Genomic DNA, 25,784 nt, shown 5'->3' with positions numbered 1-25,784 from the left:
CACCATGACGTCACCCAGTTCACATGGTGCACTGGAGGAACAAGGGCAGTGTGGAGTCAGAGCTGCATTTGAATCCTATTCTTGTCACTAAATAGCTGTGGATCACTTGCCCTCTGTGAGCTTCACTGCCCGTTGGGTAAAATAGGAGTATGACCCACCAAGATGGCACACAGAGCACTGGGTAGGCACAGCTCAGTCCTAACTCCCTTTCCACGTGTGCCTTTTCATTGAACGGGTCTTGGTGCCAACTTGCTAGCTAATACGCACCTGTGCCTCCTAGGCATAGGTGTCCATTTTGTAATCCTATCTTCTAATTGATGTACCATGTAAAGTATAATTTAATTAGATGTGCATATAGCTATATTTGATGTTATCTATACATTTGATGTTAACTATACATTATCTATACATTATCTCTACATTACATATCTATTCAATCAACAGTTACATATCAAGGAGCTCCCTTATGTCCCATACTGTTTCGGGCATCCCCGTGTTCTGGTTTAGTGCTCCTCAAAGTGTGGCCCACGGCTTTGCGGCAGTTAGCAAATTGTGTGTTCCTGGCCTGGAGCAGATAAGTGCAGAAACTGAGAGTAACCATTTAGACACATCGTAGTCTGACACTGCTAAGACAGCCATAACCGTGTTCGTTCTTGTAATACTTCATTTTTGTTGTAGTCTACAAAAGGACTGGTGCATGAAAGATGGAAAATTAACACAAAAACAGAAAGAGCCTGCTAGCCCTTCGTGGAATCACAGGAGACGTTTGCTAGGACTGACACGTACCAGAGCTACTCCTTGCCTTCCAAGTGCTGAGGTTTATTTGGGGTCAGAAGAGACAATTACAGAAAGTTGTTGAACAACAATGCAAAGACAACAGTGAGGAATAATGTCATGAGGCAGTCGTAAATGACCAGGTGCCACAACAGTGGCTGCGACAGCGCTTGCCCCAGATGCCCACAGGGGGACGAGGTGTCTGGACAGTCTTCCCTGAGCAGGTGGATGTGTTTGGATTTCCCCTGCACCCCAGCCCTCCTGTCCGGGTCTGCTCTGCCCCTTCTCACTCGGCGGCCTGACGGGTTAATCTCCTGGCGAGCAAGGGCCTGTGAAGGAAGCCGGATGGAGTTAGATGTCAGACTGCAACGGGCCCGCACTCAATATCCCGCTCCGTTTTCCTTGACGGGGCTTTGATGTCAGCGCGAGACACGTCAGATTATATGGGACGTCATGTCATGTGTCAAATCAGTGTTGGGGCTCCATCCTGACACTTTAATTAGTACGCGTGGAAGGAAAGGATGTATTATTTTTCTGTTTCAAGGCAAAGACCCTGACACCCACTGAGAACTGTTAGGTTCTGCCGGAGCCCCTTTTTTTAAAAACATAGCCTGTACCCCCACTAGGATAATGACCAGAGCGTCAAGCTAATGAAAAGAGCTGTGGGCCGGGAGGTACAAACCTCGCTAGACTCCAGTCCGCCGACAACGCCTTGTGTGAGCTAGAGACACCTCCCACGTATCATCTTCAGCAACATAAATGCTTGTTAATTATCGACCTGCAGCCTTAAAAACTAGCTACTAATGCTTTCGTAGATCTCATCAGAGTATTAGGTGTTGACGTGAGATAATTCCTCGACAGGGCTGCAGAGGCCACAAATGATGCCAAATGGGCAGGGAAGGCCATGTAGAGGGGAGGGGAGGGGGGAAAGATGCCATTAGAGACCTTCGCTTTTAAGAACTTCTGTCAATTAGCAGCCGCTTACCCCACAGCTGGAAATACCTGCAAACACCTTGCTTTTCTTGTGCCACACCAAGCAGGCCGGGGTGTCCGAGCTCAGGGACGTATCCTATCCAGAAAAGCGCCCAGGCGTGAACGTAGCCCTTTGCCGCCCGTGAACGTGGACCCTGCGTAACGAGAAACCCATGCTTTGCTCTCTGCTCCCGGAGGAAGGTCATCCAGCTTAATACTGGGTGAAATCTCTGAACATCAGTAAGCTGCATTCACTCTGACATCTAGACTCCTGTGTAATTAAGACCTCAGGTCTGGCACTTGGTTTATCAGTGTGTCAGTTCTCATTTACATAAGACTTCGGTTTTTCCCACATCTCTGCACAGACACCGCCAAAAAAAAAAAAAAAAAATACTATTCCCAATGAAAGGGCTGAGGATAGAGTTATACAGCCCATCGTATCTTTAATCCCTGCTTAACATTTCCCTTAAAAAGAACATTGCCCTATTCGGAAATTAAACACAATGTGTTAGATGTTCTTTATGGAGGGTGAAGGGAGGTGGATTTTCCACTGCTTTATTCCGAGCTTGAAGAACATCCGATTTCATGCCCTTTATTCAACTGGGAAGCAGAATCTGCTGCATAATTGGAGGGTGGTTTCTTCATCTGTGCTTCTAGAAAACAACAGGCTATTCTCCCCCTCCCTGTAGCTGGATGCTAAAATCTGAGACGGGACTCAGAGATCCCCTAGGTGTGTTCCTCCAGTTTTGTTTTTTCAGACTGCAGTCTGCTGGGTGTAACTGGATCCTACAAAGGAGAAAAGTGACTTCTGGGCTGCTAGAAACCGTCCTTCCCTCCCCAGGGGAGCTTTCTCCAGGGCAAGGAGCCGTGGGGACCCAACGCTCCCATGCCTCTTCTTCTAACATTAATGGTTATGAGGCAGAAGCATTTATTGTTGCAACTCAAATGAGAACAAGTATGTCCAGGAGAAGTCTGAGGAGTCTTACGAGACCACACATGCAGTTGGTTATATGACCTAGGAAACAATGCAGGCCTTCATTGTCACATCAGTGAAATGTACTCATCTGCAAAATTAGGGGTCGGGAAAGACGTCTAATAAAAAGGCACAGGGAAAGGAGATTCTGGTCTGTATAATAGGATTCTAGGCTCTAAGGTACCTGTTTTAAGCAGGAAGCCATATGAAAGGATGGGAACTTGGGGTTGCTTTCAAGGAGGCTCCATCCCAGCTCTGTCACTTACTACTTACTGTGTAACCTTGGCCCAGGCATTGCACCTCTCTGGGCTTTACATGTCTTGTTTCAGAGACAGATAGTTACAGAGCCCCCTTTGCAGTGTTGCTGTGAATACTAATGATATAAGTCTTTTAAACTACTTGGAGGAGTAACTGACATAAAGTTAGCTCTCAGTTCATACTGCCTGTTAGTGGTAGCACCGCTATACGTTATTTTTATCCAGATGGCCATTCCTTTCTGAATGAGACAGAAACGGCGATCGACTCCCCTACTGCCATACAGTCTCCCCATATAGTCTGTCCTTGATATCTGGCCAATCCTAGCAGGCCCAGGCAGTCCTGGAAGGCACCCAAGAATCTGGGTCGGTGCTTCTCAACCTGGCTTCACATGAGGATCATCCCAGGGAACTTGGAACAATACTAAGGGTCTCAGCCCTTGAGAGTTTTATTTAATTGATCTGCAGTCCAGCTGGGCATCAAGAGTTTTAAAAGCTCTCCTGATGATTCTGATGTTAAGAATCCCTGGGCTAGGGAAAGGCTCTATTAATTTTGATATTGAAAAAAGTTCCTGAAATATGAGCGGGATAAGCTATTACTTCCCAAGCAGAGTGGTTACCGCTGGTGTTATGTGAGATTCTGTTAGATAGTTCTTCGTATGTTAACAGTGTTCCAACTGTTGTCATGTGAATTAAGAAAAAAATATTTCAAAGCGATATTCTTTAGCTTCAAATTCATTAAAACTCAAAGTGGAAAGGAATATATATATACATATATATATATTCAATTTAAATAAAATATCAAGTTAATATTTATACATTCCTGGGTTTAAAAGTATGACTTTGGAACATAAATGACTAAGGCCTGGGAAATATGGTATGAAGCAAATATGATTGCAATCATAATTCTGAGTAAATATGGTAACTCTAAAGAATCAAATTATTGAGTAGTTCTATAACTTTTATCTGTCGAAAAAAATAAAGGTAGATTTATGGTGGACTGTGCTGAAACTTCTAGCCCATCTAAGAACATAAACTCCTTGGTGTCTAGTAACTTTCTTTTGGGATGCAATTGGAGAGAAAAATGTTACTCCATATTTACTCAGAACTCTAATTATAATTACTTTGTATATACCGACATGGTTAATGATAATGGCATCCTGTATTTTAAGAATGCCTAACCATTTACAAGGCACTGGCACTTCCATTGTGTAATCAGGTTGCCTTATAACTTGCTGTGATTGGGCTGGGGGCTCCTCGTCCAACTGGGAAAAACGAGGCCTAAGGGGTTAGTTAGATGGCCTGTCTCACGTTACACAGATGACTTGTGGGAGGGCAGGACGGGAACCTTGTCATCTAAATCTACAGTAGAACTTTCTGTGTTTTACCCTTCTTGCACTTCTGAAGTCTTCCACATGAAGTTATAAAATTTCTCAAGGGCTCCTCTCACTGCGTGACCGTGGATCGCCTTTCGGATCACTTTCTCCACACTTACGAGGACCCAGGTTTACTTCCAGTATTAGAAATTAATTGAAAAAAAAAAAAAGAAATTAGTTGGGGCAGTTACATCACCTATATACAAACCCACCTTGATGAGGCTCCTCGAATGTCTCTTCGCTTTATAGTCCTGACCAACCCCACCTTTTTGTGGTCTGGACAGTAGCCAGAACCATCTTGGAAAACACGCCAATCCATCATGACACTCCTTATCTATATTGCAGCGGTAGCTGTCCATTTTGCTTTGCAGAAATTCTGAGCTCTGCCCCACTTGGCACTCTGGTCCAGCTCATCTCCCAGGCGTCCCTCAAACAGGCCACACTCTTGCTGCTCCGTATCTCGACAGTTCTCTTCCATGTGATGGGAACGCTCTCCCTCTCCCTGTCTGCCCTGCCAGTGGTTTCTCCATGGAGTGGAATTCCCTGACTTCCTAAGTGGATCGGACACTGCCCCTGCCCTTCCCCCTCCCCTGCCCCCTTGTTATTTCCATGCAACAGACAGATCCTTCCGTAAAAGCTCTTACTGTGATTTGGAATTATTTATCAGTGTGAAGCTCCATGAGGCCAGAGGAAGAGTCACTTCCGTGTTGGTTTCCTACCATTCTGGTTCCAGATCCTAGCACAGAACTTAGTCCAGAGTCACTGCTTAACCAGTATTTGTTGAATTTATGAACAGAATATGAAAAGGCTGAGGGGTAGCCTCAGGGGTGCCGTTGTCACCTCCTACACTGAGAGCAAGTCAGGGAGTCAGAAGTGTTTGCAAGAAGGTGAAGGCTGCTCAAGGCCACTGCAGCGGTACTCTCCTGAAGCTACCGTCCATAGCTGACTAGTAATCCTGCCCTGCTGGGTACTCCATACAGGAAATGACAACCGACCAGTGGCTCCCAAGCTGCTTTTTAAGGGAGGGAACATTCTAGTTAAACCCAGGGTAGGACACCCAGAGCGCTGCCAGCCCCCCCTTTCCATGGCTCCCCCAGAAGTTATGAGGCAGCATATAAGAACCCTGCAGGTCTCAGAACTCAGTGTTAACACCACACATCTTGTAGAAAAATAGAGCCCCAGAAGTTAGAAATCTGTATTTGATTCCCTTTCTGAGCCAGTAAGTTGCTTTTATTGGCCAAATTTTAGTTTCCTTACCATTAAAATAAGTATAATACTGCTTATCCTACTTAACTCATTGAATTGTTTCGTAGACAAAATAAGATAAAATGAAAATATTTTGAATAGGTAGAAGCACTTTACATTATTATTATTTGAGCCTGATATGATTTCTTCTCCTTAAGGGCTTTTAAATGAAGGAAGACACGGTGATTTTCATAGATACAAAGGCGTCCCAAAGACATAAACACAGGGAAAGAACAAATGCATTATTCATTAGTGTTATGGATTTAGGTGGGTCGTCAGAAAGAGACAGTGTTCTGTAGCAGGAAGATCTTTGCCTGCAAATCAGGAGACCTGAGTTTGAACCTACCTTGTCATCTAGTTACTAACTGTGGGAATCTGGTAGGTCATGTAACCCCGGGAAGCCTCAAGGCCCCCCACCTATAAATTGCAGAGGGTATGAGAGTGGATAGGGAAGTGGAGAAAGGCAATGATACTACAGTAGTTTGGAGGATCTCATGACACAAATAAGAAAGGCCTCTGGAAACAGCAAATTGCCTTAGCAATGCAAGGCATTAGTATTATCCGAGTGTTTGCATTACTTAGGCAAAAGGAAGTCAAGAAGTTTCAGGGAAGGCTGCCCAGAATAGCAAGGATGTACCAAAAATGACTTGAATAATGACAGGGAGAGGGCAGGTCTCACCAGAGAACGCATGCTTCGGGCAAGGGTGCAGCCTGGGACAGGGCTTATTTCCAAGGCGCTGGCAGGACCTGCCAAGATGGTGGGTCATCCCCCCTTCCCAGGAGCTGAAGTGGCTCCTAAAAGCTCTGGATTACAAAGCGGAGGACAGCATCCAGGTGGGCAGAAGGTGTTAAAAGGATCCCAAGTACATTCAGGGGTGTTTGTTTTCGATTGGAAGATAAGGATTAACTGGATTAATGGAGCCTCATGGATGGAGAATGTGCAGACGCTAATTGCCCCTAAATTACAGCGGATTCCATTGGAATTGTGTATTCTCTTCTAGAAGCCTAACAGCTGCCCCTCCTTCCTTCCCTCCCTTTCTCCCCACACAATGCTAAATGAACATGTCATTGTAACTGAGATGAAAGGCCTTGAAATTTATTTTCTACTTCCCTCCAGATCTCTTGTTTGCAAAATACAAGAGGAACTAGGTTACTAGTCTAGTTTCAGTTTGTTTCATACCAAAAAAATTAATATATATATATATGTATTCCAGGGATTCAAATTTCTGGAAGATGATTCTGAGCCCTCCTTCCTTGCTGGGGCTCTTCCACACCAGTGGCGTAAGAATAAACAGTTCTCAGAGTTGAGTGTGCTTCAGAGTCACCTGGAGACCCTCCAAAAACACATTCCTAGGCCCTGCCCAGGACTCTCTGACTCAGTGGGTCTAAGGAGGTCCCCCAAAGTTGGATTTGCTGCAAGTTTCCCAGTAACACTGATGGGGGCGGTTCCAAGACACACTTGGAGAACCACTGACCCTGGGAAAATCAAAGTATTTTTAAAAACCTGGTCAAAGAAAAAAGAATGCAAACCTCAAAATCCTGGGGCTGCATCTTCGGGGAGATAGAGGTACAACCACTCAGAACTTCAGAATGATTCATTTCCTAGGTCAAAAGTGCATATTCCCGGGGCACCTGGGTGGCTCAGTGGGTTAAAGCCTCTGCCTTCGGCTCAGGTCATGATCCCAGGGTCCTGGGATCGAGCCCCGCATCCGGCTCTCTGCTCCTCGGGGAGCCTGCTTCCCCCTCTCTCTCTCTCTGCCTGCCTCTCTGCCTACTTGTGATCTCTGTCTGTCAAATAAATAAATAAAAAATCTTAAAAAAAAAAAAAAAGTGCATATTCCCTTGGATTTTGTAAAGCTTGTGGGATAAACATTCCTTGCAATGCATGAGAGGTGCAAAGGAGCCTGGGAGTGGGGCAGGTGCTTGCTGGTGGGCCCCACCCATTCCTCCTTCACTCTGGTTCACACACCTTTTCTCTGTCAATTATTGTTGTCAACCAATTTTTTGGCACCTCCTCAGGCATCACAGCTCCAGACCCCTGAACTTAACTTAACCCTCTGCCTTAACCCCACCAATATATGTCCAGTCCGGTTCCACATGTATTACTTCTTCTCTGCAACACTGGCTAGGGCTTGGGCTACTTTTGCTAATGCTTCTAGAACATTGCAAAGCACCGGACAGTGACTCAACAGATTCTGGGTTTTAGTTCTGGTCTCACATCTGTCTTACCATGTGACTATGCAAAGAACACGTTAAACCTCCGGGCATGATTTTAGTCATCAATTAAAGGGGAAGGTCTAGCTAGATGAGTGGTTCTTCCCCTTTAGGGGATAGTGAAAATTGAATATATAGACCTCTTCCCAGGAAAATGCACATGTGCATGACATGCAAAATGTTGCTTACAGTTTTTAGACTGCATAAATAATAGTATGGTAATAGCAAGCGATAATAATAGCAGGCATTTATCAAATGTCAACTTTATGCCAGGCTCTGTGCAAAGCGCTTTACATCTATTACTTTATTTAATCCTTGCAACAAACCTCTGAGGTCATCAGACCCAGATTTGACTTGAGAAGATCATGGCAGAGACCAGAAGGAATGCATCTCAGGTCACCCAGTAGGAAGCAGCAGAAAGGGGATTTAAGGCCATCTGCACTGTTCTGAAGCTGGTAAATTCCTCTAGATTAAGACCAGGGTCCCTGTTCTAGGTGATAGTTCAAGTTCCTGAAGTTCTGATGTCCCAGGATTTGCATTTTTTTCCCCCAAGTCCCAAGAAGGAAACATTGGGAAAATGACCCATGGTTTTCTCAAGGCTTCTATGTATCAGAGGTGATCACAAAAGTTGGAGAATTTAAAGGTGATTTGGGGTTCATACTCAGAAAAGTAAGTCACTTCTTTCCTTTGTGTTTGTCTTAAAAATGAACGCTTATCATAGCTTCCAACCAGAGGCAGCCGCCTCTCAAGGCGAGGGAAATACCCATCCCGGCTTGGGCAGGTCAGTGATGTGACAAGATAAAGGGCAGATCCTTAATGAAAACCACTCTGCCTCCTGCCAGCAAAGGAGTTTTCTTAGTGCATTTCAAGTCCGCTAACACCTCTTCGCAGATCAATGGCTTTTCATAAATGCACCAGGAGATCTTTGAACCACTAATGCTTTAGGGGCTGTTTAGGTTTGGGTCCAACTGTTTAATATAACTCTCCTCCTGGTCTGGCTCTCCTGAAAGGTCTCAGGAAACAAGGCGGGGGATGTATGAAAAGCAGAACTGCCGTGGCCAAGTGACATCCCCCCACCTAGGCCTCCTGTTTATACAAGCAAATTGGACCAGGCTGATTACTTGCAGGAGAGGAAAGGAGGAATGAAATGACATGCGGGTCATGGTGGAGAGTTGAGTGAAAAGGAATCAGATTAAAGGTGCCTTTTGATTGGAGGGGAGCAGGTCATTTGCTTGAGGCGGGGGGAGCCAGTGATTGGATTCATCAACAGACAAGGTCACCCACAGATGAAGCGCTATGATAAACACCGCAGAGTGCCCGGGAGCCACGGGCCAGGCTTCCCGTGTCCCCCAGAAAATAGTGCCATTTACTTTAAAACTTCTTTCAGCACTTAAGCTAAAGGAAGGGTCTTGTTCAGAAAGCAGATGATCATTGGCATCAGGAGATGTGACCCCAAAGGTCTTTCCTGTGTCTACAGTGTGCCCACACCTGCTTTCCCAAGAGCCCTTGGTGAGGTCATAGTAGAAGCTGGCATGTCCCGAATGTCCCCCAGCTGGCACTGTGTTCTGTCTTGACCCCATGGAAACCTCCAGCAGTCCTGTAAGGCGGATCCTCTGCTCTCATTAACCCCACTTTCAGATGGGGAGTCTAGGCAGATAAGCAACTTGTCGCATCCATCTGGGATGGGAATCTAGATGATCTCTCCCTCTTTGCCACCAGACTTTGTCTGTCTACCTGTGTGAACAGGATCCGCCATCATCCAATGTTTAGTTCATTTCCTCCTAAAGATCGAGGACCTAGTGATTATTTCATGTATCTGCTCATTTAGATGTCAGGTCCCTTGACGGCACAGACCATGCGCCCTTTCATTTTGCCTCCCACCACAGTGCCTGGTAGAGGAGCCACCTGGTCCCTATCTCTTATTCTTGAAAAGTCCCTCTTAAAATCAATTTAGGGTTATGTGAATTTTTTATCCTGATTATAATATTAATACAAATTCACCACATAAGATATTGCTTTAGGCACCAAAACTTTATAGAGACAAAAAGAAGAAACCTCCGGAGGTAACAGTCATGAACACATCGGTATATGACCTTCTACTCTTCTCTTGATGTGTGTATGCACATAAAGATACAGCTTAAATGAGATTGCACTATGTTCATCGTTTTAGAGCCTGACTTTTTGCTAACAACGTATCACGGATGTCTCTGCCCTTCCGAAGTCACAGATCTTCAGTTGTTTTTACATCCTAGTCATGCAGTGTCCCACTGTGCAACCGTGTCAGCATCCACTTATCTGCGCTTGGTGGGCTGGGAGCTCCCTGGTATGTGCCCGTCCGGGCAAGATGCCGTGAGCACATCTGCGCTGACAACTTGCTGCTCCTGTATTTCAGTCCTTGCTCTTGGCCCTGCTTCTTGGAAACTGCACTCTCCTAACAGTTGCTGGGATCCCAGTTCTAGAAATGGCAGAATATATAAGTTGTCTGTTGCAGGATGCCTTGGAGACAAAGACAGTCCAGTTTCTAATATGAAAATTGGGCTGTGGCATTGCCCTTAAAACAGAAGGAAGTCACAAGGGCCCACTTCTGCCTCAGTCCCTCAGGAGGTTCTCGTCTCTTCTCCTGTGAGCGCTCCATCCCTGGACTCACCGCAACCTGGGGCTCGTAGCTATTTCCAGAAATGCCCTGTGAAATTGCTAGGGACAGCTGATAAACCTCGGGGTCGAGGGTTAATGAAAGCCAGCAAGAGCATGGGGAGAGGGGCGTCAGACTGAGGATCTGGGAGTTTGGGGAATGAACAACTCCTGTTTCAAGTTCCCCGGGCCCAAGTGCATCCTGGGGAATCACAGGTGGCCGAAGCTGTGTGAGGACCCAGCCGGGTGTGAGGGTGGAGCTGGGGGAGCTTCCGGGCGTTGGCAGTGAAAGCTAATACAAATGCAAGCCCCAGAAGCCCTATTTATTATTTTTCATCAGCTAAAAGAAGGCAATTTTTAGATTTAGATTTTTTTGATGAGCTGTCACCATGGTGATAGGATTGGAAATTCTTTTTCTGACAACATTGCTGTTGGACCATTTGTTGAATTATTTGCATACTGTGACTCTAGGAGGCCCCCAGAGCTGGGTGCTTCCCTCTCTATCCAGAGGAAGGTTGGTCTCAGCCATCCCTTGGGTTCTTTGCCACACAGAGGTCCATGTTCCTATATGCCTGGGCTCTACCAGGTAGGGAGGAGATTCCTGGATCACCACAGTGCATCCTACAGAAGGAACTCATGAGAAAACAAAATCAAAGACAAGAAAAGAGTGAAGAATTTACCATCTGTTCCAGGGAAATTTGAGTCTCTCTGCTTTTCTCCGGACCCCCTTGGTTGGGTGTCTTACACATCACATCTCCATAATCCACTGCAGGGCAGAGGTGCTGGAGAAGACGTGCAGGAAGTATGACCTTCCAGAATGATCCAGGCACATAGGAACCCTGAGTTGCTGCTTCCACTACTGGACTGGATCTGTCTGAATTCACTCCTGTTCTTCTTTCAGTGATCATTTCCTTAAGATTCCAGATGGATCCAAGATAATTTTTCAGATCCTCTTAATTCTCTGACTGATTTCAGAACTGTAGCTGGAGAAATCCCCTCTTAACATCCTTTTTTGATTTGGGGCCAGCAAAGGAGGATGAATTGCATTCTGAAACTTCAGCACTTTTTGCCCTCACACTTTCATTCAGACCTCTTCTCTGAAAAAAGCACCAGCCCCACTAATGAAGAGCCAGGTCCTAATGAGAAATAAAATCATTGCACTGATTGTCTTCTACTTCTGTGAGAATAGGATGTGTCTGGAGACTTCAGGAGTCACAGTTGGCCCCCAGGGTCTTGGCCCTGTGAGAATTCTCTACACCTAGGTAGGAATTGCTTGAAACTGTACCTGTGTCTTAGGTCCTTGCCTTCTCTTCATCTCGTCTCCTTCCCTGCACACCCCTCCCCCCACCCCCCACTCCCACGCAGAGCCCACTCTTCTACTACTCTTCTTTAAAGACAAGTAGGGGGTGATTTATTCTGGGTAGCTATCAGTTTGCTTCTGGAGGATGGGTTGCATGTGACAGCTTGGGCAAGGCACAGAGCCCAGGCTGTTTGTGTCACACTCCGTTCCCAGTGACAAACACTGCTGCTCGCCTCCCTGTCCAAATCTGATAACACGTATGTTCTCCCAATTCCGTGCTGTTGCTCTGGAAACAGAAGCAGCAGCACGATCTAGAGTAGGATTATGGCTTAGTCAACCTCAAAGTCTCACAGCTCTTCTGGCAACTTCTGGCAGGAAAAGTATCTCCACTCCCAATGCCCAGTGATCAACGGCTTTCTCTCCCCGCTGGGAAGGTCTGACTCCTGAAGTTAGAGAAGGTGTGTCTGCCCACAGCTCACATTGGGGGACTATAATTTATTAGAAGACTCAAACTCGAGAATCTCAACCGAATCCCAGCCCTGCTGCTCACGAGATAAGGCACGATAAGCACGAGCTGTTTTCACAACCCCTTTGAGCACCTCTGTTCCTCCCAGGGTGGACTGGCCATCCCGGAGTCTCCCCGTTGTTAGACCTCAGGGCTGTGTTCACATTCAGTACTCGGCTCTGAGGACCAGCTTCCTGGCTCAGAGGCTTACCAGCTGGGTGACTGGTCATGTTCTTCACCTTTCCGATCCCGGGGGTTATTCATAAAAGAATAGTTATGCCTACCTCAAAGCTGGTTTTGAGGATAAACAAAGCAGCATGCCTGAGGTCCATAGCTCAGGACACAACCAACGTGACCCTCTGGGAGAATCCAGTTCTCCACCTTCAGGATATAAATATTTCCACTGGGGAGAGGAAACAGCTCTTTCCCTTTCCCTGCATTCAGTCCTTCATCTCTTTCTGAAAATGCACCTGCCTTTAGGATTCCTGTTCCCCTCTGTCTGAAGAGATGGGTGAAGCATGGGTAGAAAACCCAGGCTCTGGCTCCCTTACTCACACACGGACACACCCACCCGAGCTTTACGGTCTCCCCTAGCACCTTGCAGGCATGACCTTAGTGTGGTGAGGGGGCCTAAGTGTTTGAGACACAGGAGGCAGAGTGAAGATTATAGAAGACAACCATGAGAGAAGGTAGCTAGGAGTGGGAAGGAAAGAAAAGGGAGAGTGGTAATGAGGAGGGGAGAGAGATCGAGAGAGATCGAGAGAGAGGAGACTTTCCAATGAGCTTAGAAGTCCCCTAGGTTCCTAGAAGCCTGTAGGGAAAGTTTACTGTGCCTCCCTTCTCAATGCCACCAGCCTCCAACCCAGAGGTCCAGAACAACTGCTAAGAACATAGAGGCCCGTGAAAACCTTTAGAGATAAGCATTCTTTTTAAAATAAAAATTGCACCCCCCCCATTTTTAATAGAGCCCTAAAGTAACACAGCCTTTTTTTTTTTTTTTTTGCAATGAACAAAACATTTTTTATTATAATGGAGTAAATGAAACCCCAAGGCCCTCTTTGCTGAGGAACTGCCTGCCCGGATACCAGCACTTGGTCCTCAAGGAGGAACTCACCCCGAGGTCCTGGTCCTCAGGACCTTCTGGTAAGGCACACTGACATTATCCATGCCTGCGTGCATTTGGACATTTGTGCAGCTCTGTACCAGAAGACGGGCACCCAGAGTGATCAAAATGGGGCTGGTGCTACCGTAAATAACTAGATGAAGAAATTTTCAGGAACACATGAAAAGAAGAGTGTGCTTGGATAATGGAAGCTAGAGCTTCCGTTTCCTTAGGCACCTTCATATAGGCAGAGAACATCATTTTAGAATGGGCATCATCAGTAGTACCACTAGCACTTTTACCAACAAGGTGATGCGTTTCTGCTTAGGGCCTGTTCACTTTGGGCTCATTTTCTTGTGGAACAAAGCAGGGCTTTAAGCTTGGGTGGGGTGGGTTCCCTCTCAGTGTGCTTCTGTGTTTAAGCATAGAGCTCTTACTCTGGTGTTTACTTGTCATGTCTCTTATTCTCCTCCACTAGGGCAAGTGCCAGAGAATTCTGTCACCTTTACACACCCTGTGTTTCATCTAAACAGTGAGGGGTCTGAAACCGCTTCTTACATCTACCCGTTACCCCAGACACATTTTGTTCAACAGGATACCCTTAGAAGCAAGAAACGTTGGTCTCTGGCTCACATACAACCTTCCATTATTTTCAGCAGCACGATTATTTTTGTACAAGGCAAACATAAGAAATACATAGTGGATATAAACTCAGTCTGCAAACACCAGTATATAGAACAATTTCTCACACCTGCCCACATTCCACAAAAACTAAATCTTGGGCACTTCTCCGTCACCCTGCCCCCTTTCCCAGGGCTGTGTCCAAGCTCCAGGGTATTTGAGTGGTGCCCACAGACAGAAGGAGGTGATGGGCATCTAGTTCATGGCACTTTAGTCTATCTACCTTGGCATCCAATAAGACAACCACCTCTCTTCATCCAACTCCCTTCTTCCCTGCAATTCTGCCCAGCACAGGAAATTATCCTTTTAGTTCTTTGCTCCTCAGAGGCTCTGGGAAACTCTCAAAGACTATCTTTCCTGCAAGGCTGCTAATTGCCACCATGAATCCATTCTTCTCTAAGTCTCCTGCACCAGGGTAGAGCAAAAGGAATTCTGAGAGACCTGACCACCTCACGTGGCTCCACCTGGCAGAGTTATGTCTCCTCAGACCCCCAGCTTCTCTCATTCCCCTTCATCCCATCCATGTCCAGTCGTGGTACTTGGTAGAGAGAGGTTAAGAAAGGGGTCTCTACCCTGTGCCCCTCTGTGTCTCAACTCCCTTCATGATCCTTTTAAATATTTTCCCCAGCAGGAAAAATCTTTGGATTTTTGCTAATCCTGACTAATCCAGTATACCCCAAGTACGCTCGGGGCTTGAATCAGCACTGTCCAACAGAATTTTCTATGACGGACATGTTCATTATGGTATAGCCACAGCTACATGTGACTGGTAGGACCAATGAACTGGTTGTTTAATTTTAATCGACATAAATTCAGATAGCCACACATTGGACAGCACAGGTCGAGATTTTTCAAGCTTAAAAGCCAGGAGTTGATGTCTTTGTTCTCTGTATTGTATAGGACAGTCCATCCCTAGGGCAAAGTTAGTCTATATCCTGCGTGTTTGGATTCAAGAAAGTGTATGAGTATTGGTGGATGTGACGTGGAACATATCAGTTATCGCTTCAAAGTATTCTCCTACCATAAATAAAAAGTCATGCTGTGCTGATTCAATCAGTAGGAAGCCCAGAATCTGCCCGTCGCCCATCCCTTAGCACTTCTGAAGGATCACAGGGGTCCTTGGAACTTGCTTTGGAAATCACTGAGCTAGTTATATCTAAAATCCAGTCTGGTTCTGACATTTTCAAGACGTAGACTTGTTTTGATGAGGAAGTCATGCCTTCCGAGGGGTGGTGGCTTGTCTTAAGGTACATAGCTAATTTTTGCAGGAAAGATCTGAGAGCCAGGTGGGCCACACCTTATGAGAACTCTTTCCCCTGTACTTCTTAGTGTTCTCTAAGATTCCAACCTTGATACTAGACTGTTCCATCCCGCCTGGAAATAATTATTTCTTGGGGGAAAGGGCAAGTCTCCTCCTCTAGCACTGTGTGTGGCAGGGCACCTACCAGTCATCAGTGGGGGGAATAAATTCATCATGCTGGCATTGCAGGATGTGTGGAGTGCCCTCGGATAAATGGTTCCTGCAACCACTGTCCTGATCCTCCTCTACCCTTCTCTTGCCCCGTAAACAAGTAGCAACCTCTCATTCCCCATCCTGCTTTTGAAGATGCTAAAGACCTCACGCCTTAACTCTAATTTTTGAAGATTTTTTTAAAGATTTTATTTATTTATTTGAGAGAGGAAGAGAGAGAGAGAGAGCACGCACGCCTGAGCAGGGGGAGTGGCAGAGGGAGAGGGAGAAGCAGATTTCCCACTGAGCCGGGAGCTCAACATGGGACTCGATCCAAGGACCCTGGGAGCATGACCCGAGCCAAAGGCAGATGATTAACTGACGGAGCCGCCCAGGAGCCCCTCAGCAAACTTTTCATGCAGAAAGCCAAATAGGAAATATTTTCAGCTTCGCAGGCCATATGGTCTCTATTGCAAATACTCACTTGTGCCTTGCAATATAAAAGTAGCCGTAGACAATATGTGAACAAAATGACATGACTGCATTCCAATAAAACTTTATTACACAGACAGGCAGCAGGCCAGGTTTAGCCTGAGGACTGTAGTTTGCCAGTCTCTTTTCTAGACCTGGGTATGCACAGAATGGGAACATTTTAGACTACTTGCAAAGAACTGAAAAAAAGTATGTGCATTTTCTCTGGGTGCTGGAGGCAGCAGAAGAAAATGGATTCAGAAAATATAGGAGGAGTTGAAGGACTTATTTAATTAGTTCTTTATAAAAGAGAAATGTTTTCAGCTGTGCTTCGAAGGAAAGCCATGATAGCAATGAAGAGAGCATTTATTAAATATGTAGATTTCAGGATTCCACTCTCAGCATTTGGGGACAGGGCCCAGGAGTCTGCAGTTTGGGCATACTCCTCAACTGGTTTTAAGTAAATGGTAGAGGTGGGGAGACCACAGTTTGCTAAATACTGCAAAGCCCTTAGGTTTTGTGATGCTCATGGATATAACAGTTATAATTATGGGCCTTCTGAGTTCATAAGAAATAAGATGCAAGGTACAGACAAATTCACTGATCTAGGTAAACCTAATTTTCTTTTTCCTTCAAGGAAGCTATCAGAATGTATGGAAGCAGAAGTGATCCTACAGGTCTAATTTATTTTTTTAACTGAATTAGCTTGGGACTCTAATTAGGATCAAATTGCATATGGCGCAACCCACAATTGGTTTTGAAGCAGGGAATAGAATCAAGACTTCCAATGAGGCTGTGACTGGCAGGCAGCTTTGTTTCTTCTAGGCATTCCACCACTTGCTTCCCTCCTCTGATAAATGGCAACTCCCAGATCTGAAAAGAGACAGTGTTTGCACCAGTGAGAGAGTCACAGTCCACAGTCGTAGAGAATGAGTTGACACAGCTGGGTGATTCCAATTCCCAACACCGTGTCACTTCCCTTCCCCTCTCCACCATTGCAGCTCAAAGTTGCCTGAAACAACCCGTCACTGCTTCCTCTCCTGCTGCCCAGCAACCCTGAGTGGGAGGAGAAAAATCAGCTTGGGAGAATTCAGAGTGGCCCAGGTGTCATTGCTGGGTGCTAATGGGCACCCCCGCAGAGAGAGGGAAAAATGCGCTCTATATGACCTTGAGAAAGTCAGGGCAGGAGTGCCCAAGGAAGGGAGTCCCTTATGTTGGTCCATGTGTTCATGTTCCAAAGATGTAGTTGCTGTAGAAGGAAAAAGACAACTGTCTCTATAACACTGCATGTTAATTAGACATAAAAAAAAAAAAAAACCCAAACCACAGACAAGTTAAAAACAAACAAATCAAAAAACCCTGCAGGCCCAAAAAACCCTAAAGAAAGAAAACTGCCGTCAGCCCTCTCCTTTCCCCTAGGACCAGCAATCACCCACCTCCGAGTGGGTGCAGATGTTTTCAGTCCCTTGGTAAGAAGACCACAGAGCACCAAGGAGTGAAGCACAAATCGGTGTGTGTTTCCACAGTTGAGCATCCAACTCAGAGATAAGAGGAGGGAGAAAGATAAATTACTCTTAAGATTTCTTTCTCTAGTAGAGGATGGCAGTGCTGCACTCAGATCTGATTTCTGGGCACCGGAATTTGCCCTGAACTGAGGTTTCTCCCCCTCCCGCTCTCAGCTGTCTGTCTATAAAGAAGGTTGCCCAAGCCAACCCTTTTCTTCAGTTTAGCAGCATGGCTGTGCCCTGGGGTCACAGTGGGGCTCCAGCACTGAGCAGCCCATCTCCCTAGAAAAGGCAGTTTTCATTTCATTTTATTTGGTGCCCTTTGCAGCAACCCTTGGATGAGTTTGATAAAATGCATACATTCAGAAAATTCAAAGTGGAAGTCACCTTGCCTTGGTTCACGCCCCTCATGCGGAGGGGCGTGGGGGTGGGGGGCGCTCAAGGATTTCCATGTAGATAGGAAACACCTTGCGAGCTGTAAAATTGTGGGTTATGGAGCGCCCACCTGCCCCCCAACCCTGGGGATTCCTGACTCAGTCGTCAGAGGCGGAGCCTGAGAACTTGCATTTATATAAGCTTTCTAGATAATTCTAATACAGATTTAATGATGCTGGTAATTCTGAGACAAGTGGTATAAGTGGAAGCATACAGGATTGGGGGGAGAGAGGGGTGTTTAGAATTGTTTTTTGAAGCTTTACAGGTAGAACCATAACCTCAATCTGCAGTAAAACCTGGCAGTCTCACCAGCTTTGCATTCAAAAAGGGCTTTGTTTTGTCCAACTGGAATGTTTCTCCAGCTTAAGCCCCGTTTCCTTTCTTTGATCCCCATTGGCTCCAGATTCCTTCTCTGACTTCTCCCCATGTGAGCAAATAAACCAAATAAAACTTCAGAGCTGCTTCCTGACACCTAGGCATTCCTTAGGCTTTTCTTTCTCTTAGTCTCTTTCTTCTTTTCCTTATAGACAAAATTCCTCTAGAATACTCTCTTAGGACCGATGATCCATGCCATTTTGCCACCCTTCCTAGTTACCGCGGCAGTGCACGCCTTTGAGGTCAGCCCTTTCTACGGCAAGTTCGGCCCTGTTGCTCTGCAGAGGCTCGTGGGAAACATTCAGCTGACTTGGAGGCGCTGGCTGAAGATGGTGTGCAATTTGGCTTGCCCTTCCCAGCCCTGCTTCAGGCAAGGGTTGGCATAAGCATTACGAATGTCCCCCAAGGTGGCTGCTTTCCTTTCCTTAAAATTTTGGTGAGAGCCTTTGGCGCCTTGCCAGGTCTGTGCCTTTCCAGCCCCATTTCATGCCCTTTCAGGCTCTTCTTGGCTCAGTCCTTGGCTTTTCTTTGCTGGGCACCCCCAGGGTCTGGTGTGAGCTGGGTCATTAGGAAAGAGCAGAAGGAAACGTCCCAGAAGAGTCCAGAAATAGGGATGGGCAAAGAGGAATCACAAATGACGAAGGAGCCTCATCTGCCTCTGTCAGAGTAAAGACCGCAGACCTCTCTAATTCTAAGGAGGGACCTACTGTATAGGCTGCACATTTGCATGATTTTTCCAAGGTAAGATTAATAGAACTGCAGATCCACAATGACTTTCGAAGGTAGATTGCAGGACAAGTCCACGGTCGGTGACAGGTTTCCCGGAAAATGTCAGGAAGTGGCCATTAAGCAGTGATAGTTTACATCACAAGGGACAAGAGAGTGTGATCACAGACCAAGTTGCGCTCAAACCCCCTCCTGGCCATGTGACCTCGGAGAGCCCACTTACACTCTCCAGACATTAATAGCCGTATGTGGAAAAACGTCGCCACCAATAACAAATAATGTTCATGGACCGTTTACTACATTCTTAACATTGTGTTAAGCGTTTTATATAATTTTTAATTGAAAAAACAAACACCAGTCCTGTAAGAACAAATACTGTTATTTGACCCATTCCGCAGATGAAAAAATTAAGGTGCAGAGAAGAGCAAATCTGTGTGACTAGTAACATGGTCTTAACACTACGCTGACATCAGTCTCCTGTTTTATTATGAGGACTGAATGAGGTGTGGATGAGGAGTTTAGCTCAGTTCATAGATACAGGGCTCACCCAATGATAACTACATGTGTTGTATGTGCTTTTGGATGGTTCATCCCAAATGAAGTGATTTCTCAATTTATAGGAGTATAGTTGCACTTAATGAGAAATGATGATATTATGTTCTGCTAAACTTGCACATTATCCATTATCATACCCTTTCCTAGGAAGGCTTTCCAGATCCCAAAATTCCCTCCTCCCATACCATAGGTGCTAGATTTCCCCCTTTCGCTCTGTCTTGATTTCTGCAACAGAAATGTTGCAATTCTGGGGACACCTGTTTCTGTGTTTGACTAAACTTCTTGGTGCAGTGGCTCGATGTGTTGCTCTGTACTGCCAGGAGTTAAGCAGGAGTCTTGCTTTTGCTGACTGGCTGGTATGTATTATTTAATGCTCACCAGGAGATTTGGGGATTCTAAGACGTTAGAGCCTCGGAGTGAGACGGTTGAATCATAATTATGGGACATCAGCTACTCCAAACCTTGTGAAAACAGCTGCTGATTTGCTGGCTTTTCTGGTCAGCTACTGGGGGCGGGGGGAGGTCACAGGCCCCCTTGAGGCAGTTGAAGAGGACTTGGCCAAGAGGAAGAAAGGAAAAAAGGCAGAAGATGAGACAGAAAGAGCAAGGGAGAGAAAAATCAAAAAAGCATAGAAAGAAAGCAATGTTTGCATAAAAGTATAGAATTTTTGAACTGGAAGACCCTTAGGAAATACCTGTTTCCATGTCTTAATTTTATCAATGAGGTTAGAACAGTCTAGACAAGTCATTATACAGAGTTCCACAGCTACTGTTTAGGTATCACTTTTGGACAATCCTACCAAAAACAAAAACTGTTCTTGCCCGTCCACATGTGTGTGCATGCATGCATATTGCCACTCTGGCTTCTGGAACCCCACTGCTCACTGGCTGCTGACACTCAGAATCCCAGCTCCCTTTGCAGATGTGCCTACAGCCATTAAAGGCACACCTGCAGGAGCTCTCCCACCACTAGACTGAGGGTCACCAGGAAACGTGCCCTAAACCTGCCCTAGTGGGAGCATTCCACCCTGAGCATACAAGCAGCTGCCCAGGAAGGGGCACGTCGTGGTAGTTGCCATGACGGGGGCAGGGGGCAGGGGGTGGTGGCGGAACAGAGCTCCTTCTGTCTTGTCCTTTCATAATGGAAACTCCACACTAGGGCAAATATATCTACTTGTTGAGAGTGTTGCTTTGTTTTTGTTTGGTTAGTTAGTTTGCTGTTTGATTTGCATGGATGTATAGCCCTCCTCAATGACCAGGTTTTGTTTTATGCCCTTTTAGAAGTTTTGTTCTGTAGCCTACAAGGTCATGACAGCCTCAAGGTTGCTTCTTAATTGTCCTGCAAACATGGCTACCCCTTCTCCGGAGCCCTCTGTACACAGAACACTGTTGCCCAGCTCAGAAGAGCCAAGGAAAGCATTCATCGCCAGGTGAGGGAAACTAGCTTGACATGAGTCTTGACCTGTCCTTTTCTGTTAATCTGTTTTAGACTTAAGTCAAAGGAAAGCCCAGACTTCTGTTCTCTCTCCTCCCCCATCTCACCAGGCTCTCTTGCCCCCAGTGCTTGAGATTTCTTGGCTCTCTGCAAATTTATACTAACTTACCACCCTGTGTACTTAGATAGCCAGGCCCTCAGCAATTGGGGTTCAGCACAGTCACTGGATACAGTGAGAGAGAGGATGCAGGAGAGAGGATATGCACAATATACAATGGCTGGTGACACTTAGGAATAAAATGACTTTGAGTTACTCAGGCCTTGTGTATAATGTCAGAGAGTATGGTGAGTCCATGTGTGTGTGTCATAAAGCTTTAGGACATCAAAAGCAAAGCAGCATAATTAACCTCCCTCCCTCCCTCCCTCCCTTCCTTCCTGCACTGAGTGTTCTCTATACTCCAAGCCCCAATGGCAGGCAGAACTCAAGATTTTTGTGTGGCATTATAGAAGTGTTTTACTCTTTTCCTTCTCCCCCTCAGTACGAACTACCATGTGCCTGGGCCATGGCATGAACAAGACAGGTAGAACTTCTGTTCTTGGGGATCTGACAGTCTAGGGGCATCAGGCAAGCACAAGTCAGCAAATATAGACATGAGAGGCTTTGAGCTAAGTGATAGGAGGTCATAGAAAAGGCTGACGTGCAGAGGAGACAGGAGGCATGGGACCTTATATGGAGAGGTCTGGGAAGGACTCTGTAAGGGGTGGACACCTGGGCAGAGACCCAAAGGAGAAGAAGGAGCCAGTCTTGCTCCAAAAATATTTGTCACCCAAGGAGCTGCCTTGGGCCCGGCTGCCCTGGCCTCCCTGTGTAGCGAGGGTTTAATTCCATGGGGGGTTTTGCCTCAGAGTAGGTTTGAGGAGAGGTCAGGCAGCCCCTGAAAGCAGAGTAACCAATCTTGGGGATGAGCCGGCCCTTCATAAACATCTGGGTCCTTTGAAAAATGAAACTTGTGGTCAGGTCCCCCACAGCAGAGGAGTCAAGTTTCAATTTTAATCATTAAACCAAAGAGATGCCCCTGTTTATATTCCATTTTGCAAAATTTCAGCTTCCCCTGAAAAAGGGGTTTCTTGCCTTGGATCCTGGAGGCCCTGGTGTGCTTACCTCCTGCAGATACTGCCTGTCTGAGTAATGTTGGACATGGAACCTCAGTGGCGAGCTCACTGGTAGGGTAGAAGCAGAGGCCCCAGATGTTGGATGCAAGTGGGTGATGAAAAGCGTGTGGGAGGTGAGGACTGGTTGCTGGGTTGTTAGCATTCAGATTTGGAGCTGCAGCTCAAATTATGACATCACAGAAGGATGGGACAACTTGTGAGTCCAGGAGCAAGAACATGGCTTTTCCTCTCCTCAGTTCCCATGTAGCCAGCAAAAATTCTGCCAAACACAAGATGGAACAATGCAGCAGAAAGATAGGCAGCATCTGCAAAAGACCCCCTGTTCATAGCTCACATTTTTGGCAGCTGCTCTGTGCTAGACACTGGGGTAGACAGTAGACATGCATTATTTTCCTTAACCCTCACAATATGTGATACAGTGGGTCGCAGTACTCGTCCCATTTTATAGATGCAGAAAGTGAGACTCACAGAAGTGAAGGAACTTGCCCAAGGTCATCCAGGTCGTATGCAATGGCCAGGACGTACCTTGGGCCTCACTTCAGAATCTGGATCCTCTCTATTCTTCCTGTATGCTTCACTGCCCGTTTGCTTAGGCACCAGACCTGCCAGAGTAAGACAAATGGGAAGAGGTGACCTACCTTCCTCAAGACGTTTTCTGAAATGATTTCTAAAGAGATGTGATATGGGCAACTTTCCAGAACTCGCTCAGTAGTTAGTTGTTTAATAGATGAGTAAGTGGGATTGGAGGTGGGGGTGGGAAGCAGGGAGGAAAGACATGAGTGGAGAATGATTTCCAAGGCTGGATCTTTTCTTTATTTGATTGTAGTAAATTTTAACAAGGCCCTTAATGAAATCCCAGGGCTTAGCAGAGCCTCTACGTTTGTAAGTCACTGGCCCTGGGGCGGAGAAAGGAACACGAAAATCTGGCACAGAGTTTAGTCCTGCTGAGCTGTGGCCCATTCAGGTGAGCCAGCCTGGTCAGAAGGAGCCCCGTGCTCTGAGGGCATCACTTCTGCCCAGATACATCGACCAAGAGTCCTGATGCTCGCGCAGGAATGGCCCCGGCTCCTTGGAGGACTTGCCCCATGTCAGTGGCTGCCGGTTGATGAGATGTTTGAAAGAAATTCTCAGAGACACTTATCATGGGTCTGCCGAGCTTCATGTCATGGTGCTTTGGAAACATTACAAAATAGATGTTGGTAATGAATGTTTTGGTGATCATCGAAAACTTGTCTCATTTCCCAATCTATAAGATGCCCTTTCTCACCCCCCAAAAATGACTTCAACCAACAATGAGGAGTTATCGTTGTTAGTGTGAATAAATAATATTGTTAGTGGGCAATAAATAATAAAATAGGACAATAAGACTGGTTTCCATCTTCCAGCACTTCAAAAAGAAAAGAAAGAAAGAAAGAAAAGAAAAAAAAAAGAAAGAGAGAACATTTTCCTGCCATTGAAATCTTCTGTGTAGAGTGAAAAATGAAATTTTTATCAAAGTGGGCAGTAGTACACATAGGGCTTCCCCAGGATCATATTCTTGATTTCCTACAACATACTTAAAAAAAAAAAAAAAAAAGCACCAGCTTGTGTAATGGCAAAAACAGCTGCAACCCATTTGCTGACAGCAGAACCAGGTAACGTTTCAAGTCTGGTTGAGCTTTTTTTTCTCTTCCCTTTGACCTGACATCCATAAGTAAAGATTTTAGGATGTGTAAAACCCGGAGCTCTGACACAGCAGGCCCTTCCCCCCAGGCAGAAACTGTCTTGAGTGTGCAGGACAGAGCGTTCCTCAGTCCGCTCTCCTCAGGGGTCTGCAAAGCATCCCGAAGTCTGGCCTCCTTCTCCAGAAATCACCATCCACACCATCCTCACATTAGAATCAAGCCATCTTACTTGTCACCTGTCAGTTGTCACCTGACCTGGACTACAGTGAACCCAAAGGATTATCATCCAAAGTCTCGTCATCTCAGAACCCACAGGTGATGGAGACCCTCACCAAGTAAAGGCGTTTTCCAGCTCTGGCTCTTCTGCAAACCAGAGAGAGGTCATCTGGAACCAGACACCTCTAAAAGCTCACACTTCACAGAGGCTCATGTGAGGCGTGTGGAACTGAAGTCTGGACTGCTAGCACCTGGGCCAGGCTGGGGCTCCGAGGCAGTGCAGGGTCCCAGAGCAGAGCAGCCGAAACCAGTGTTGGGTACAGCTTTGGCCTGCGTGGACTTAGCGTCTATAGCGGGCTTCGCTTCCCTGAGCCCCGTTATCTTCTTCTGGAAAAAAATTGGACTCACATTTCTCATCTCGCCAGGTTATTGGGAGGGTTGAACAATACAATATAAGTGAAGGAACTGTATAAACTGTAAAACTCTCTAGAAATAAAAGGTGTTGTATGTGAATGAGTATAAATCACAGCGGACCATTTCAGTTCTACAAATGAATTTTTGTAAGAATCTCAGATACGAATTTTTGTCCACATCGTTTGTGTCAACTTAATTTCTTCAGGTCCATTCCAGAGTTGCCAGACTCAGCAAATAGAAGTACCGGACACCTACCCAGGATAGGACGTCCTCGATTGTCTCTGGCAACCGAGGCCCTATCCCTCTAGGCTGCCAAGAAACCATGGTGGGCATGGCTTGGGTTCCACTCTCAGTCTGGGCCACTGTTCTAGGGCCTTGTGGAAACCAAGCAAGTTACGTCTGTGATGCCCCTGACCCCCTCCATGTGGCAGCTAGGGCTGCCTGCTCTCTGTGGTCACACGGTAGAGCTGAGAATCGTTTTGCAGAATTATCTCTGGTCCTGTGTTTGCCTGGATGTACAACACAGCCTCTACCTGTGGGGGGTGGAGGGTCTTGCTGAGGCAAGAGTCATGAGGTTGAGTCTTCCTTGCCTGAGCACCCAGCAGTCCCAGCCTCAGTCTCTCTCTGTCTCTCTGCCTCTCTCAGTGTCTCGTGCCCTCATTCTCCTCCTGCCTCTGCTCCCAGCCCCAGGATGTTTCCTTCTGTTCTGGAAAAAACCTGTCTCTACCTTGGTTCTCTCCAGTTCACTTTGCCTTTTCTTCCATCCAGTTCCTCTTTCGCCCCCTTCCCTCTCCACAAACCCTGCTGGTTCAACTCCAGGCATCAGCTTTCAGACTGTCAGAGCCAGAGAGCCTTACGAGGGACTCCTCCTTTCTCTCTGAGGAGAATGAAGGCAATGAAGGCGAGGCTGATTGGCCCCGCGCTTGAGGAGAGAAGACAGGAGAGGAGAAAATGGATGAAAAGTAGATACAAATGAATAGTTCAGAATACGTTCCAGCCGTCATGAAAATGGTGCTCATTTAGCATGTATTTAATTACACCCCGTGTTGGCACATTCCTCCACTGGTCTTTTCCTGCACTACGTTTATAATGTGGGAGAGGGCCAGGCACTGTGTTTTCGCGTGCCTGCTACCTCGTCTGGAGTGAGAGCTCAGCGAGTGTTTGTTGAACGGGTTTGGTGGCTTATGGCTGCTTCGTGCGATGTTGGGATGCGCTATCAGATGCTAAGCGATGCTAAGCGCCTTCCAGGAAAGTGGGCTGCTCTGGGGACAGCAGCGGACCAAATATCACCTCCGCGGGTTACCGTTGGTTTGCCCTTTGTCAGCATAGATGGCTGCGT

At 46.3% G+C, this 25,784-nt stretch overlaps 1 protein-coding gene and 1 long non-coding RNA gene across 2 annotated transcripts in view; one reads left to right on the top strand and one right to left on the bottom strand.

Moving 5' to 3' along the window:
- SLIT3 (slit guidance ligand 3) overlaps nt 1–25,784 on the top strand; it is a 582,494-nt gene that overhangs the window by 247,267 nt on the left and 309,443 nt on the right. The window lies entirely within an intron of this gene.
- LOC116864294 lies at nt 785–22,163 on the bottom strand. Its single transcript, XR_004381987.1, has 3 exons — nt 22,141–22,163; nt 4,362–4,483; nt 785–1,103 (listed from the first exon to the last, which is right to left on the bottom strand). It is a non-coding gene; the product is annotated as an uncharacterized LOC116864294 (long non-coding RNA).

The sequence above is a fragment of the Lontra canadensis genome, unplaced genomic scaffold, assembly GCF_010015895.1.
Source record: "Lontra canadensis isolate GAN:19392208 unplaced genomic scaffold, GSC_riverotter_1.0 scaffold5, whole genome shotgun sequence".
NCBI lineage: Eukaryota > Metazoa > Chordata > Mammalia > Carnivora > Mustelidae > Lontra > Lontra canadensis.
This window is presented reverse-complemented; position numbering and strand designations above follow the sequence as displayed.